Below are 18,079 nucleotides of genomic sequence, written 5' to 3' on the forward strand. Positions count from 1 at the left end.
TGCATACTTGCTCTAGACCTCGTAATATGTGATGTGCTGGGGAAGTACTATTAAAGACAGTGTCACAGTTCAGTGATACTAGTGTGACTTGTGCCTGAGGAGAAGACGTCTGCCCGAGGGGGCCGATAGAGTCACAGGGGAGGAAGGGAGCTCAAGGAGTGGCAGGGAGAAGGGGAGGAGAGTTTTACCCTGGAATTAAAAGAGTGACTTTCAAAGCAGAGGCCTTAGTTTCCCTGGTGGCTCAGATGGTAAAGAATCCACCTGTCAGTGCAGGAAACCAGGTTTCAATCCCTGGGAAGATCCCCTGGAGAAGGAAATGGCAGCCCACTTCAGTATTCTTGCCTGGAGAATCCCATGGACAGAGAAGCCTGGCGGGCTACAGTCCATGGGGTTGCAAAGAGTTGGACACGACTGAGTGACTAACACTTTCACTTTAGATGCTAGACCTCAAAATTACCTGCGGGCGTTAAAAATGCAGATTCTTGGCTCCCATTTTCAGCCTGACAATCCAGAGTTTCAGGAAAGTCCTGAGTTTCTGCATGTGGATTCTTATATACTAAGTCGGAGAAGGTCTATTTTAGGATGCTGTGTCAAAAAGGATGTTTCTAATGAGAGCTGGGGGCTTCCCTGGTGTCTCAGCAGTAAAGAATCAGCCTCTGATGCAGGAGACCTGGGTTTGACCCCTGGTCAGGAAGATTCCCTAGAGAAGGAAATGGCAACCCACTCCGGTATTCTTGCCTGGGAAATCTCATGGAGAGAGGAGCCTGGCAGGCTACAGTCCATGGCGTCGCAAAGAGTAAGAAACGACTGAGCGACTGAACAACAACGAGAGCTGGAGCCGGTGGATACACAAGCATATAAGGAAGTCTGGCCTGGCCCAGAGCTCCATGTACGAATGAATTCATTTACAATCGAGACCAGAGCTGATGTAGAGCTGAGCAATAGAGTGCCTAGGACATCTTTTTGCAAGACTCAAGGAGAAAGCCCTTTGTCCCCTAACTGATTTTGTCTCAAAACTTTAGAAAATCTCCTTTCTTTCGCTGTTTCCTCCCGTCATTTTTTTTCTTTTTTTTTTTTTCCATCCCATCATTTCTAAGGAAATTGTGTTAGGAAGTTTGAAAACATAAGTACAATTCCAAGGACATGGTGGGCGGGGTGGGGGAGGTGAGGCGTGGTGGAGGAATGAATTATGTCTGTTGCCTGTTGCTCGATAACCTGCTTGGGGAAAACCCACATTTTCCTGAGGCTCTTTTGGTCAAAGGTCTGCTATGGCTCTTGCTTAAGTTGTCAGGTCATATTCAGCTGAGGAGAAAGAGGCCCACCAGCTATGCATAGTGCTTAGCTCTTAACAACAACCAGGGGAAAGAAAGGGCAGGGAATAGCAGGCTGCACAGCACCGCCTGTGATCTGCCGTTGTGTTCAGTGAGTAACCACAGTTGGAGAAAGTCAAAACCAAAAATTGGAGTCCCCTGCCATCCATTCATTCCTTAAACAGAAACCCTCTGAGTTGGTGGTGTTGGGTGATTGCTGGAATTCGGGGAGAATAAGACAGACACAGCCCCTGCCCTCATTCAACCTAGAAGGGAAGAGAAACTAGTAAAGGATGCATCGCAGTCGAGTGTGGCGAGAGTTATGCCATTTCTTCCGTGGTTCCTTCGAGCCCTCAGTGACCACACCTGGCCCAGGGCTGGATGGCTCATTGATATCATTGATATCTGCGATGTACTGTCTTGCACTGGTTTGTTCCTTCGATCTCAAGCATTTTCTGAACCCTAATCATGTGTCGTGTTGAATGAGTTATGTCCCAGACTCTATGCTAATAACCTTAGAGGAAAACTTAATTAAAAATGAATAAAATGTAAAACCTTGTTCCAAGAAGCTTAGAGTCAAATGAGGGGATCAGATGAGTGAACCAATTGCTTTGAGATGGGGGTCATGATTCCTGTGAACAGCTGTGGACTGTGCCTTGTCACAGGGTGATGTGGGGTTGAGGGTGGGGGTGGCAAGGACAGAGTGATCAGCAGGGTCCACTGAGCTGCGCCGGAAGCATATGTAAGAGTTTAGTCTTCTTTCAGTGCTTCCCACAGAGGTTCACAGACGTCTATTTCATCATTCAGTTACTCAGTAATGATCGATGGAGTACCTATGATCAATCGATGATCTTTGATTAAGTACCTATGACTAATCGATGATTAAGATAATCTTAGAGAACCAGCAAGGCAAATCATTAATCAATCAAACCAACAATTCATTGGTCTCCTGGCAGGTGACAAGTTACAGTAAAGCCCTGGGGACTAAATCAAAAAAGTAGAAGTCTCTGTCTCTTGTTCAAGGAGTCCACAGCTGAACTGAGACAGCCACACGTGCTCAGTCATCTCCAACACTCCTAGTTTAGAAAAAGATACATCCTACCCACCGGCAACAGCGAGTTTCCTTCTGAGTGTGAGATGCCCTGTCACCTGGGTGAGGCAGTAAGTACAGCTCTTAATTTTTGTAACAAAATGCCAGCTCTGTTGTCAGCCAGACTGGTATCAAAAAGTAGTAGGATCTGCGGACAGCTAACTATATACATTAATGATAAAGTTCATTTTATTTCCAACTATAACATAATATATACTCTTTTAAAAAATAGAAAAATACTGAAAAGGTGAAAGAAAAATCATTCTTCTTATTCGATATTTTTCTTCCTTTCCTTTTATGATTTTACATGATTATGATCATGATCACTGTAATACACTATTTTATAATCCACTTTTGCTTTTAACATGAACTTCACTTTGAATGACTGTGTAATCTTTCATCATTGATGTACCATGATTTACTTAATACATTTAAGCATAGAACGTTAAAACATTTTTATTTTTCTTAAAGACAAATTCCCACAAGTGGAATTGCTCAAAAAAAGAGCCTTATTGAGCATTACTAATATCTCAATACATATTGCCAAATTGTTTTCCAAAGGGTTATATTGATTTTTTTGCTTGTTTTTCATTTACTTAATTTTTTAACTTAATTTGAAATTCAATATTTATTTTATATTGGAGTATAGTTGATCTACAATATTGTGTTAGTTTCAGGCATACAGAGTCATATCAGCTTTTATTTCTGCAGTATATGAGAGTGCATGAGTTTAAGTCATCTGGTGTTCATCTCTTGCCAAAAACCTGATTGAAATAACGAATTAAACATCCTTGTATGTGATTGGGTCAACACAAAGAAATAAGTTTGAGTTGCATTGAATTATAAATCAATTTTACATTGGACTATAAATCAATACACTCCCTTGACTTTTATTATGGGCTATTACAAAACAACAAAAAAGACACTTTTGGCATCTTCTGCTAAACCGTCATTGACAACTCTTCCGTTGTGTTACTCAATGTCCCTTGTATCAGGACACATCCCTCTTTAACTTCAGCTCTATTTCCATTTTTTTAATCAAGAAATGATTGTTACTGTACTATAGTAATGATAGTTACAAAGTTCATAGTCCACACTTGAGTTTGCTGGCAGTAAGGGCTCTAAAACCATCGCTGCTCCTCTCTTGAAATGATTGAGAGCAGGTCCTAGGACCACTGGCCAAATGTGCATCAGTATCATTGACGGCAAAGCAAGCTTCCAAACTTGCAGCTTGTCTTTTACCCTCTGTATCAGGGAATGGGATGGGACTTCCTGCTCCCTCCCTGGGCCTGACTTTGGGGCCTCAGTGTCCTGTCAAGTAGAAGCTGAGTCTGCTTGTTCCAGCCACTGCAAGGAAAAGATGACGGCCTGCTTCTAGAGGACTGGGGAAACAGAAGCAGCTGAAGAAAGACAGCCATCCTGCTGGGTGGTGGAGGGGGAGAGGGGTGGACAGTGAGGAGTGATTCCCTGTGCAGATAGCTTATCACAGAAATGAAGGGGACACAGAGAACAGGAGCTTGTTCTGCTCTGATGAGGCCATGGAGCACAATGCCCTGGACCCAGTGACCCTCACCCGGTAAACGTTTCCCTCACCCACCTCATTAGTTATTCCTCGTCTCCAACAGGAGGGAGATGGGAAAGTTCCAATCTTCTCCTTTTGTGGACTGAGGAATACACATCTCTCATCTACCGAACAGCAAAGAAGGGAAAATGAGGATTATCCCCACGGGGACGTAACTGCAGTAACCAGTTTAACCTAGGTGTCTAACATAATTGTCCTTTTCTTCCATCAGTGTTGTTTCTGGTTTTTCCCTCCATTTATATCTTGAGCTTTGCTTTGTCTTTATTTTTTAATTGTAACTTGATTTTTTTGTATTATACTATAAGTGAAGTGAAGTTGATCAGTCGTGTCTAACTCTTTGCAACCCCATGAACTGTAGCCCATCGGGCTTCTCCATGCATGGGATTTTTCAGGCAAGAATACTGGAGTGGGTTGCCATCTTCTCTAGGGGATCTTCCTGACCCAGGGATCAAACCCAGGTCTCCCGCACTGCTGGCAGACTCTTTACCATCTGAGCCACCAGGGAAGTCCATTATACTATATGTAAGTGTTAAAAAGCAGAGACAGTACTTTGCTGACAAAGGTCGGTATAGTCAAAGCTGTGATTTTTCCAGTAGTCATGTACAAATGTGAGAGTTGGACCATAAAGAAGGCTGAGTACTGAAAAATTTATGTTTTTGAACTGAGGTGCTGGAGAAGACTCTTGAGAGTCCCTTGGACAGCAAGGAGATTAAACCAGTCAATCCTAAAGGAAATCAACCCTGAATATTTATGGAAGATCTGGTGCTGAAGTGTCAATATTTGGCCACCTAATGCAAAGAGCCAACTCACTGGAAAAGACCCTGATGCTGGGAAAGATTGAGGGCAGGTGGAGAAGAGGACAACAGAGGATGAGATGGTTGGATGGCATCACTGACTCCATGGACATGAGTTTGAACAAACTCCAGGAGATAGTGAAGGACAGGGGAGCCTAGCGTGCTACAGCCCATGGGGTTGGACACGACTTATTGACTGAGCAACAATAATATCAGTTCAGTTCAGTCACTCAGTTGTGTCCAACTCTGTGACCCCATGAACTGCAGCACACCAGGTTTCCCTGTCCATCAACAACTCCTGGAGTTTACTCAAACTCATGTCCATTGAGTTGGTGATGCCATCCAACCATCTCATCCTCTGTCGTCCCCTTCTCCTCCCGCCTTCAATCTTTCCCAGCATCAGGGTCTTTTCAAATGAGTCAGTTCTTCGCATCAGGTGGCCAACGTATTGGAGTTTCAGCTTCGTCATCAGTCCTTCCAATGAATATTCAGGACTGATTTTCTTTAGGATTAATAGGATCAATATTTTCCTTTAGGAACAATAATATACAAGTACATAACTGGAGGCTTGGAATTCTAAGGCTAATATGTACAAGACACAGTGAACAACATAATACATTTTGTGGGTGAGGCCTAAAACACTAGAGTCAGTGAGAACTTGAGTTATCAGGCATGATTTTCCTATGAGTAGCAGAGCTTGAGCTGAGTTTGACCAGGTGTGAGAGTTCTGAGATCAAAAGCAGTGCTGGAGGTGAGAGTAATTGTAACTATATATGAATAATTGTCATTCCTCTAGCCCTTTATGTTTGTAAAGTATGATAAGCCCTATTATATCACCTAATCCTCACGCCAACCTTACGGAGTGCATTTTATGATCATCTCCATTTTACCCATGGGAACTGGGCTTAGAGAGGTCAAATGGTGGATCTGGGGATCATATCTGGGTCTTCTGGCTCCAATTTCATCTTCACTGCCATACCCTTCCCTACACTGTCTGAGCTGCGTGAGGAGAACAACCTGACTGAAGAGGTAGAAGTGCTCTAAAATGCAGTGGGAAACTATGATGCTGAGGCCGGGCCAGATCAAGAAGGCCCCCCCACAAGCGCCAGGCAGAACAGGCTTCCTGCAGAGCAAATAGGGAGTCAGAGAAGGCTTTTGAGTGGGAGCGTCACACAATTCAAGGGGTGAGACCAGTCAGCCTGAGGGCTGGCGTGCACAGAAGACTGGAAAGTAGAAAGAGGGAGTGTGGGACCAGAGATGCTGGTGAGGGGGCTTCAGGAAGAACCCTGAGTCTCCAGATTATATTGGCTTCTTTCCTGGAAGTCAGCCCTGTGCCATGGAAACTGAAATGTTCCATCATTCACTCTATGAGTGAGTCCACAGCTCTGAGTTTTGGTCCGTGTTATTGTCAACTTTTCTGCTTGTCCTCACCTCAGGGTCCTCTCTCTGTAAGCTCAGTTGTGATAGGAACAACGCACTGACAGTTACTTCGAGTTGGAGCAAACGTGGACTTCTCTCATATTTAATGAATATTTACTGAGAACCCATTCTGCGCTTGGCACCATGCAACATTCCTCTACTGGAGAGACAGGAAGAATGTGTGGCGGGGCAGCTGGCTCAGGAGCTCTGGGCTGAGGCAGGGAGGAAGCGGGGAGAGTGGGATGGGGGAGGGTAGGGGAGAGGCGCTTAGACAGGGGCACAGAAGATGCAGGAGAGGGTGACCCAGGCTGGCTCCTTTCCTTGCCAGGAGATCAATGATTAGGCATGGGTCCACCTGCAACAGGAACTGTCCTGCTTGGAGGATAGCCCTGTTGTGTGATCAAAGGGTGTCTTGGCAGTGCCAGCAGCCCCAGCCCCAGGGAACTGCTCCTTTCTGCTCTGTGGTGACCACAACGGGCCCTCTGGCACCAGCTGCTCCCTAAGGAGCAGTTGGGACCCGCTCCCCTCCCCTCCTCCACACGGCCGCTGCCTGCTGGGGCCTCAGTGGGGAGCCCCACCCTCAGGGGAAGTCTGTGCTGTGAGGTGCAACAGGACACCTGAGGCCAGCCCCCCACTGACTCACTGTGTGCCCCGGGGGCAAACTATTTCTTCTTTGGTTCCTTCCTCTTTCAGAATTGGAGCAGCTTCTCTTAGCTCTGAATTTGTGAGGGTGATTATAACCGAATTGCACCGTGTGCATACGTGTATGTGTGTGTGTGTGTGTGTGACTGGCTGTTTAATAGGGTGCTAAGACAGCAGGGGGCTGTCCTTCCCGCCCCCCAGCCCCACACGTGTGGCTCTCATTACTGTCAGGAGGCCTTAAGTCGGGCCCACGGAGATGAGAACAGACCCCTTAATTAGGCATAGTTCCCAGAGCCAGAGAGGGACCAGCCTGGGCCTGGCTGCCCTGGCGTCGCAGGGAGCCTGCCTGCAGGGCTGGCGTGGGGGAGGGGAGGCTGCAGCCAGGGCATCTGAAGGACTCAGCAGTTTACACTTCGCTGACCCGATGGCTGAATGGGGCCCTGTCCACCCCCATGGGGGTCTGGAATCTTCAATTATGGCAATTACATCAACGGGGTCGGAAGGCAGCACTTTCCACTGAAGAGGTTCAGGGCTTAAAAGAGAAATCCTAAAGCCACTGGTTTTCTTTCTTTCTTTCTTTTAAAGGGATTGGGTTGATGGAAGAAAGCCCCCATCTGCAGTCTAATTGGGCTGTGGGTAGGAAACAAAGACACGGCATATATTGGGGGGTAAAACCTGGCCGGCACGTGCTCCCCCGCCTCTGGACCTCTGGCTCTTCTCTCAGACCACTTTGTGTCCTGGTGCACGTACATCTCCCCCGGCATCTTCCCAAGCTTGAATGTGATGCCTTCACCTCTGAAATCTCCCAGCACACAGTGCAGAGGGTGGCAGTTGAGGCAGCACTGAACTGGTGGTAGAAGAGCTGGATAAGACCTGGGAGGAGGCACTTAGTCTCTCTGATCCTCAGTTTCCACATCTGTAAAATGGGTACAACGCTGTCTCTCCTTCCTCAGGTTTGAAGAAGACTACTTTCTGCTGCATACTCCAGTGAATCAGGCATTTTCTGTCTCTCAGCTGACCTGCTAGGTTGGTAGCACCCCAGTGTGACCCTTGTGCCAGCAGCATGGGTGCACCTGGCCGCTTGTTAGAAATGTAGAGTCTCAGGCTCCACCCCAAACATTCTAAATCAGAACCTGCATCTCCCCAAGCTCCCTGAGCTCACCAAGTTCCTGTGCACATTCAAGTTTGAGACGCACTGCTCTAAACTGAAACTTACACATGATAAACATGAGTTAAATGAGTAAGTGAGAGGGAGCCTGTGACCTTGTTCTCATCTTTAAAATGGGAATAATCATCTTTGTTCTTCCCATATGAAGGATGCTGGGAGGACCAGATAAAGTGAAAAGTGAAAGTGGAAGTCGCTCAGTCGTGTCTGACTCTTTGTTACCACATGGACTATATAGTCTGTGCAATTCTCTAGGCCAGAATACTGGAGTGGGTAGCCTTTCCCTTCTCCAGGGGATTTCCCCAACCCATGGATCAAACTCAGGTCTCCCTCATTACAGGTGGATTCTTCACCAGCTGAGCTACACGGGAAGCCCAAGAATACTGGAGCGGGTAGCCTATTCCTTCTCCAGTGGATCTTCCTGACCGAGGAATAGAACCAGAGTCTCCTGAATTGCAGGTGGATTCTTTACCAACTGAGCTATCAGGGAAGCCCCAGATAAAGTAGTCATGTGTAATTGTAAAGTTGTATTATCCAGTCACTCACAAATTCATTCAATAAACATTTGCTGAGCAGCTTTAAGGCGGGTTTGGGATTTAGAATAAACTGTGGAAAATTCTAAAAGAGATGGGAATACCAGACCACCTGACCTGCCTCTTGAGAAACCTGTATGCAGGTCAGGAAGCAACAGTTAGAACTGGACATGGAACAACAGACTGGTTCAAAGTAGGAAAAGGAGTACATCAAGGCTGTATACTGTCACCCTGCTTATTTAACTTCTATGCAGAGTACATCATGAGAAACGCTGGGCTGGAAGAAGCACAAGCTGGAATCAAGATTGCCAGGAGAAATATCAATAACCTCAGATATGCAGATGACACCACCCTTATGGCAGAAAGTGAAAAGGAACTAAAAAGCCTCTTGATGAAAGTGAAAGAGGAGAGTGAAAAAGTTGGCTTAAAGCTCAACATTCAGAAAACTAAGATCATGGCATCTGGTCCCATCACTTCATGGCAAATAGATGGGGAAACAGTGGAAACAGTGTCAGACCTTATTTTTGGGGGCTCCAAAATCACTGCAGATGGTGATGACAGCCATGAAATTAAAAGGCGCTTACTCCTTGGAAGGAAAGTTATGACCAACCTAGATAGCATATTCAAAAGCAGAGACTACTTTGCCAACAAAGGTCTGTCTAGTCAAGGTTGTGGTTTTTCCTGTGGTCATGTATGGATGTGAGAGTTGGACTGTGAAGAAAGCTGAGCGCCAAAGAATTGATGCTTTTGAACTGTGGTGTTGGAGAAGACTCTTAAGAGTCCCTTGGACTGCAAGGAGATCCAACCAGTCCATTCTAAAGGAGATCAGTCCTGGGTGTTCTTTGGAAGGACTGATGCTAAAGCTGAAACTCCAATACTTTGGCCACCTCATGCGATAAGTTGACTCATTAGAAAAGACTCTGATGCTGGGAGGGATTGGGGGCAGGAGGAGAAGGGGACGACAGAGGATGAGATGGCTGGATGGCATCACCGACTTGATGGACATGAGTCTGAGTGAACTCCAGGAGTTGGTGATGGACAGGGAGGCCTGGCGTGCTATAATTCATGGGGTTGCAAAGAGTCAGACACGACTGAGCGACTGAACTGAACTGAACTGCGATTTAGAAAATGTGTTTTCTGCTTAGGAATAATTCGAAGTATTCTAAAAGCCTGATTTTTAAAAGAGATAAGTACAATAAAGTGTGGTAAATGTTGCCAAGTAGCTATGCTCAAAATAGAGGATGATGAGGAGGGTACAATCAATTCTCATTGAAGATCAGGGCTCAGTCAGCAGAGCCTTCGCCAAGGTGGTGGCCTTGAGCTTATGTTATGTGGTGTGAACCAGATGGAAGAGGGAGAGGAGGCACTTCTAAGCAGAAGCTTGAGGTTCAAAAGAAGCAGAGGTCAGGGTGGCTGTCAGTGTAACGAGAGCGGCCAGAGTGACAGAGTATTTGCAGATGGCCTTATGACTTGATTGGTAAGTGTGGACAGGAGAGGTCTTGCGGCCTGTTTCATTTCTTTGCGGGCCCATCGTCTGGTTTATTTCAGTTTCCAGTTCTAGGTGAGGCCGTCAGCCTGAGTTATTGTCCTGTCTATGCTGTCAATTGCCTAAAAGGAAGACAGTAGTTTTTGTGGTGATTTTTCTTTAATTTTTGTTTTTCTTTTTACTCCTCATCTGCTCTAATGATCAAGGTTTATTTCTAGCAGCAAGGTCCTACTTCCTAAGATTTTAATGTAACACTGAGTATCAGGGTTTAGTTAAGGAAGGCAGGTTTCTAGATTTGCCGTTTATTTTCGCGACAGCTGGAAAGACAAATTGGTACCTATGGTAATTGAGAATGGAGACGTCAGCATGTTTAGGAAATAGCCAAAGCCCTCCTGCAGCACCCCTGACCTCTGTTACTGCCCTGCTCCTCTGCTGCCACCCTGCTGTGTCCACAGCAGTGGAGGACACAGACTCGGGGCCATGTGGCTCGCAGCCAGTGGGCAGACAAGAGAGGCTCAAACACCACCAAGCCCAGGGAGTAGAAACCCTGCGACACATGGAAGGACCCGGAGTGGGTGTCGGGGACAGCAGGTGGCATGTGCAGAAGCAGGCACGAGGTAGAGTCTGAGTTCTCCTGCAGGTCAGGAGACGTGCAGCTTGACGTGAGGGTCGAGCTCTCACTAGCTTGCATAGGCCATCAGTGTACACGCCCTGGGCCTGACTGCCACTCCCTCGATGGAGAGGGTTGGGAGGGGAAGGGCCCCTGGACCCGGCTCCTGGGCAAGGGAGGAAGCAGCCTGCTGCACTCTCGGGCTCCATTTGCTGATGTCTGAAGCTAGAGGCAAGAGGACTTTGTCTCACTTGTATGGGACAGCGCCCTTAGGTCCTGAGTTACTCTTTAACCCGAGTTGCAAATAAGGGTTATCTGTCTCTGGCAAGGACACCGGGGCACGCGGCTTTCTGTACCACTGCCCTCGGTGCTAGTGTTTATTCTCATTGGCAAAGGAGTGAGATAGGATCTTCCCTTTTCGCTGGTCCCTAAAAGTTCTCCGTTGATGGAGGTGACTGACTTTTTTAAAACACGACTCAAGGGGGTGTGGGTCTTCATGATACACTTGGGAAAGTAGCAGCCAGGGTGGGCTGGATTCGAATTAGGCTCCTCCGCTGATGAACTGTGATGCTTAGGAAGGCACCTCCACCATGTCACACCTCAGTTTCCCCACCAGTACCATGACAAGCCCTCCTCGCTGGGTCATGTGGACTGAAGGACACGGCACAGTGACAGCTGCTATGCTGGCTGGTTTGCACGGAATCTGAGTGTGACTTTCAGTCCCCAGTGGCCTAGAGATGCATCTGTGGTCAGAAGGCTTTCAGTTCAAGACCATTTCAGTGTCAGAGCTGGGGCCAGCCAAGGAACTCATGTCAACCCTTCATCAGCCGGAAAAGGAAACTGCAGCCAGGAACACCCCGCCCTGCAGGACCCCTGTGGCGGCCACACCTATCCTCAGACCCACACAAACACCACCGCAGAGGGAGCCCCAGGGTCCTCAGGCTTCCTGGTCCCATTGTCGGCACCCAGTCTCCCTCCACCTGAGTTGGCACTTGCTTTCCCAGCTTTAGTTGTCTTGCCTTTTGGACTCGATCCTTGCCAGTTGCTTGCCATAGCCTTGAATTTACTTCAAAGACTCTGATCTCACACCCAGCACATGAATTCTTCTGTCTCTGGGGCACATGCCACTCTTTGCATTGGGGCCGGGAGTGCAGTGTGCTTCAGAAGGACGGTCTCCTCTTTTCTGGGTGCTGTGTTGGTTTCCGTGTTTGCATTTCTCTCTTGCTCTCTTTGTTTTTTGTTTTTAAGCTGTGGGGTACAGTCTTTAAGAATTTCTTTTGGTGAACAGGCCACATCCCTGCTTCATCAAGCATTAAGAATCCGTAGGAGGAAAAGGTATGCTCTTAAAGTGACATGAAGAAAGCAAGAGGGCTCTCTGCTTCTCCTTCAGAGGGCAGAGGGAAAATCCTGAGCAAGCCCCTGACATCGATGACTGAATCTACCTCTTCTAGATGTCATGAGGTGTCCTGAAACATTCATCTCCCTACTCTGAGCCTTTGTTTTTTTTCTGTGAAGTGGGGGTAATAATGATTCCATTCTTAGCAACTTCGTCAGATTCCTCTCTGGATCACATGTGGAAATACTTGGTAAGCGTGGTAAGCCCCATGCCCTTGACTGAGGGTTGCCCTGTTAGTTCTCAGCCTCATTTTGGGCTGAGGTCTGTGGCCCTCCGTTGGGTCAGCTCCCTGTAGAACCCCAACCCCATTTCCAGAGGGGGAGCACAGCAACCATGAGTTCCATCTTCTCCCTCTCCTCAGGCTCTTCTCCCAGAGTGTGCCTTGTGCTGATAAGGAAGCTCAAGGGTTACTTTTCTGGGAGTCTCCAGATGGGAGCTCACATAGCAAAGATGCCTAAACTGAGGACTCCGATTGCCAGCACCCTCAGAGTAGCAGTGTTATTGTCCCAGGGACACATGTGGGGCTTCATGGGTGACCCCGTATTCCTGGTAGGCAGGAAAAACGCATCATAAAGGGTAGCCTTTGCTGATTGGATAGTAACCCAGCCACCAGTGGCATCTGCCCAAAGCAATTACATTCATCGTAAACAAGTCAGGAGAACTGTTCACAAACTTCTCTCAGAGGAGCAACATTGGTCTGGAAATATTTACTAACACATCCACTTGGTCATTTGTTCAGATATTGTGTATTTCTTCAACTATGCCATCTTTATCAAGCACTTACTATATGCTGAGTCCTACATACCCTGTGTCTTGTATTAGTCAAGATAAGTTTACATAATGCTGTGATAACAAACAATCCCCAAATCTCAGTGGTTGGAAGCAACACAAGTTTATTTCTTACTGATGTTACATTCTCAGTACAACTTTTTGGGGAAGGAGATGCTCGTGTTGCCAACCTGATGGGTACTCTACCTTCTTCTGACTCCACAATTTCAGCTTGAGTCCTTAGGGTTCACTGCAGCAGGGGAAGAAGACATGAACTGTGCATCAGCTTCTAAGTGATTCTGTCTGGAAGTAACACGTGCCACTTCTATCCATGTTTCATGGGGCAGAGGTCACCATATTGCCACACCTAACTTCATAGGGAGAGAAGTGTTATCCTTCCCTGGGTCTTAAAGAGAGGAAATATGGTAATAAAATGAATGAAGATGGCAGAATATAAGGATGCGCACTTATCTTTTCCAGCGAGAACTCCAAAATTGCAACTCACTGTTCATTTCTACCGCATTGCTAACTCCTACCACAACTGTGGACATCATTATTATTCTGATTATCCATACGATGAAACTGAGGGTAAAAAGGATTAAGCACCTCCTCCACATTTGCACAGCAAGTAAGAAGGAGATGTGGAATTTGAACTTGGGACAATCTGGCTGCAAAGGCTTTGCCAGTTCCTTTCTATCTCTCAGTCATATGCATGAAATGGCTCTGTGACTCGGTAGAAAATGTCAGCCGACTGGCCAAAGAAGGAAGAGTCACGTTCTCTGTAATTTTAGAAGAGGGAGAGGTCACTTCCAGCTGGGGAAATCCAGTAAGCCTTTAATAAGGAGGTGGCTTCTGCCTCCAGGTTTGAAACAATGGGCCGAATTTCGACCTTCAGAAACGTTCATTCTTTCTGTGTGTTATATTCACATCTGGCGAATCTTTATAAAATTCATTTAGTTCACACTCTTAGCTTAGTTCACTCTCTTCCTTCACAAGAGGAGTTCCAGAGTGATGGGGGTGGAAGGGAAGTAGTTCTGAACTGGCTTTGAGGAACTTCCCTGGAACAAGCCTTGGGGAGAGATCTGATACAGCAGGTCAATTAAGAACTGAATTTTATTGCAGATTTATTGCAGCTTTCCTTCCTTCTTCCCTCCCTACCCGCCCCCCCCCCTTCCTTCTTCCTCCCACCCTCCCTTTCCTTTAGTCCTTAGTGCCTGCTCTCTGCCTGGGCAGGGCTCAGGGCTGGGGCGGGGGTTGGGGGGCTAGGGGGAGCTAACTCTGACAAAGTTTTTGGCCCCCTGGGAGTCTCTGTGTTTAATGATGGGAAGGATAAGTTTGCATGGCTCCAGGGTCCCAGTGTTTGCCTAGAAACTCAAGAAGAAGCCCCGGTGTGGGGCCCAGTGACCCCACTGAGGGGTGTGGGTAACTGGAGTAAAAGAAAATAAGCCAGTGGAACAGAGCAAGAGGAGAAGCTGCAGGGCAGCAGAGGCGGACGTCCCAGGCCGCTGCTGGGAGGCCCGGAGTGAGTCAGGGCCGAGCGCTGCTCCCTGACTGGGGAGGGCAGCTGGGCCCTCAGGCTCACCCAGAGGCCGCTGCTGCACCTGGCCTTGCCCGCAGCTGTGCTCTGGCCCGTGGCCCATGGCAGCAGCTCGCCTTTGTCAGCACAGCCAGAGGAGAGCTCCGCTGCTTCCCTGAGTTTCTCCTGCCTACCACCACCCACTCGGGGAAAGCCAGTTTCAAGGGCAGAACTCTGCCTACATCAGGGATGGCCGGGTCAACCACAGAGGAGAGACGCTGGGGGACCTCTTGCACACATACAGAGGCTTGGCTGTACCGAGTTGCCTTCCAAGATTCACGGGCTGCCAGCAAAGTCCTTGAGTTTTCTCCTTGAGAAACTGAAGTTCATTCTTGGGTGCCCTGTAACTGCATCCACATTGCTTCTACCTCCAGGTCTCGTTTCCCACCATCAAAAAGACCTCAGGCCTGGAAGAGTCTCAGGCTCCCTCACTGGTAGCCTGGCCAGTCGTTGCTAAACTGCTGATCTTCACCTGGGAAACTTTTGAAAACACACATTGCCAGGCTCTGCGCCTGGATGCTCTGACTCAGTAGGTCTGGGCCCATCCAGCTGCTATTCTGCGTGTCCCATGCTCAGGGGTCCAGAGAGCACTTCCCCTGCCTGTGCTTGGCAACCAGTCTTTCCTTGTGAATTTATCGTTCTCATTAAGGGAATGGCTCTCCAAACCCGCTGAGAGGACCAACACGATTGTGTTCCCGAATGCCTGAATGCTGCCCGGCCAGGACAGGGTTTCTGCCCTGGCTCAGTTCCCTGTCAACAGGAGAAGGAGCCCTTGCCTGGGGTGGTTGCCTTGGGAAGCGTCCCCTGGGCAGTGTTGAGAGCTGGGCAGCCAGACGACCCTTACCAGGGTCCAGGTCTGCCAGGCTGAGGGGAGGGGCTGTAGAGAAGCACAGCTGAACTCCCACCCAGTTCCCTCCCCCTCCTCATCAATGCACCCCTCAGGCCACTGAAGAGTGGGCTGTCCTCTGGAGGAATCGAGACCCTGGGCATGACTCTAGGGAAGCACTTGAATTTTCATTTCTAAATCCCAAGAAGTGCTTGGCAAAAGGAGAACAGTGATTTTGTTCCATGTGCCCAAGATGTACTCACGTGGGCTCCTGTGTGCTTCTTGTAACAGTCCTGGGAGGAGACAAGACAGGATTACTTCCCCCTCCCCTGCCCTCCCTACTCCCCCAGCAGAGCAAGTCAAGCTCAGGAAGGGCGTGTAGCCATTAAGGCCTACAATGTATGTAAGGTGCCCTTAAATTGTTCCGAAAGAAATTGTGTGTGTATCTATATCTAAATGCATATAGATACACAGAGAACAGCTGATAAAATAAATGGGGTAAAATGTAGCAATACAGGTGTTACTGTACTACTTCTGTTTTTACACAATTTGGAAATTTTAAATTTGTATTCAAACAAAAGAATTTCTTCATCAGGGGGATGTGATTTATTCAGGGACACAGAAAAAGTTAATAGTGAGACCCTGTCCACAGAAGGCCCACAGGTCACGTCTCATCATCTTTTTATTTATATATTTCTTAGACTCAAATGCCAGGTCTTGAGTGAAACTTCCTGGGTCTCCTAGACATGACTGTGTACTTTTCCTACCACTCATGACAACAAGAGGACTGAATTATTTTTAATTTAGTGCCTATTTCTCTTGCTGGACTGGAAGCTCCATGAGGGCAGGTCTTGTTTGTGCTTTATCCCTAGGGTCTAGTGCAGTGTCTGGAACAGAGGGGATGCCCAACTAATAATGTGCACTGACAGGATGAGTCAATGGACGCTGGAGTGCCACAGTTGTGCACAGGTGGACACACACGGGCTGGTGCTTTCTGTTCTTAGTTCCATTGCTCTGTGTCATAGGCAGGCTGGAGATGCCAGGATTTAGAAGGCAGCTGGCAGTGTGGCATCCTGCCTCTGGAAATGACATCTGGGAATGAATGACATCCTTTGGGAAGAGAGGAGGCGGCCCCTTCCCAGCCAGTGACTCCCTGCCCTCCCCACCTCTTCCGGAGAAAAAGTGATGCTCTTGCAGCAGGTGGTGAAGGGATCCCAGAGACTGGGGGCTGGGAGATGGGGCAGGGACGCGGTCTGGAAATCGCTGCCTTTCTGGAAACAAAAGAGCCCTTTAAAGTCACTTGATATTATGTTTTCTAGCACTGGGCCTCTGCCAAGCCCATTCTTCCCATTGTGAAGGAGGAGACACCAGAGACCCGTGCTCTCTCCTCCTGACGCACAGCATGGGGAGAGGGGACCCGGGCTGTGTGGGGCAGATCCTAGGGGCCCCAGGTGTGCTCATGAACTGTAGAGTTTTGATTTTCATTTTTGATACATACACATCTTTCAACATTCATAAACTGTAAACATTTATGAGCTGAAGTCCTCCTCCCTGCCTTCCAGACATCCAGTGCTTCCCACAAATGTTTTTAGTTCTTATGAATCTTTCTATAGTTAGTCTGCACACAGCCAACCAACTCTGTCTATTTCCTGTAGTGGTGGGATACCATATATATTACATGTTGCCTTTTTCACTTAATAAAATTTTTTGGTGCTTTATCCATCAGTTCAGTTCAATTCAGTCGCTCAATCATGTCCGACTCTTTGCGACCCTATGGACTGCAGCATGCCAGGCTTCTCTGTCCCTCACCAACTCCCAAAGTTTACTCAAACTCATGTCCATCGAGTCGGTGATGCCATCCAACCATCTCATCCTCATACAAATCCATAAAAGACTATCTTTGGGCTTTTTCTTGCTGTGCTGTGCTTAGTTGCTCAGTCCTGTCCGACTCTGTGACCCCTTGGACTCTGTGACCCCATGGACTGTCCCCCACCAGGCCCTTCTGTCCCTGGAAATTCTCCAGGCAAGAATAGTGGAGTGGATTGCCATGCCCTCCTCCAGGGGATCTTCCCAGCCCAGGAATGCAACCCAGGTCTTCTGCAATGCAGGCTGATTCTTTACTGTCTGAGTCACCAGGGCTTTTTTTTTTTTGGCTTCATAGTACTTGATAGTATCAATGTCCTGGAGAGGATGTCCCCCCACTTCCCTACATATCTAAGGAGCCAAGCTCCAGCCTTCCCCTGCCACGCTGTGAACAAGAATTTCTCTCTCTGTTTCTGGATTGTCCTGAACAATGATATGTAGAGATGGGAGGGCCTTACACCATGCTCTGTAGAATGGTGACCACTAACTTCATATGGCTTTTGAGCCCTTGACATATGGCTAGCTGAGTTGAGATGTGCTGTAAATGTCAAACACTCACTGGATCTTGAAGACAATCTAAAAATGTAAAATATCCTATGAATTGTTTTTTTTATGTGTTACAAATTGAGGCTATAATTTTTGAATATATTGGTTAAATATTAAAATAAATTTCACTTGTAAAAAATTTTTTTAAGTGTGGTTACTAGATTTTTTAAATTACATATGTGACTCACATTCAATGGTCAGCATATTTCTCTAGGACTAGGCTTCCTTGGAGGCTTGGAGCCTCAGGAAGGAGCTGGGGATGGGAAGGAACTAATAGAACAGGAGTAGAGAAAGCAAAGGAATGGAAACAGATGGGCAGCAGTCTGTTGGAAGTTCCCAGGCTAAGGGTCAGGAGGACTGGGTCCCTGCCCATCTCGGTGACTTTATGGGAGACCCCAGGACTGGCCTCCTCCCTACTGGGTCTAGGTTTTCTCTTGTGTGCAGGATGATGACTAGGATTGCAGAGAGCTGCC

The sequence above is a fragment of the Bos indicus x Bos taurus genome, chromosome 1 (assembly GCF_003369695.1).
Source record: "Bos indicus x Bos taurus breed Angus x Brahman F1 hybrid chromosome 1, Bos_hybrid_MaternalHap_v2.0, whole genome shotgun sequence".
NCBI lineage: Eukaryota > Metazoa > Chordata > Mammalia > Artiodactyla > Bovidae > Bos > Bos indicus x Bos taurus.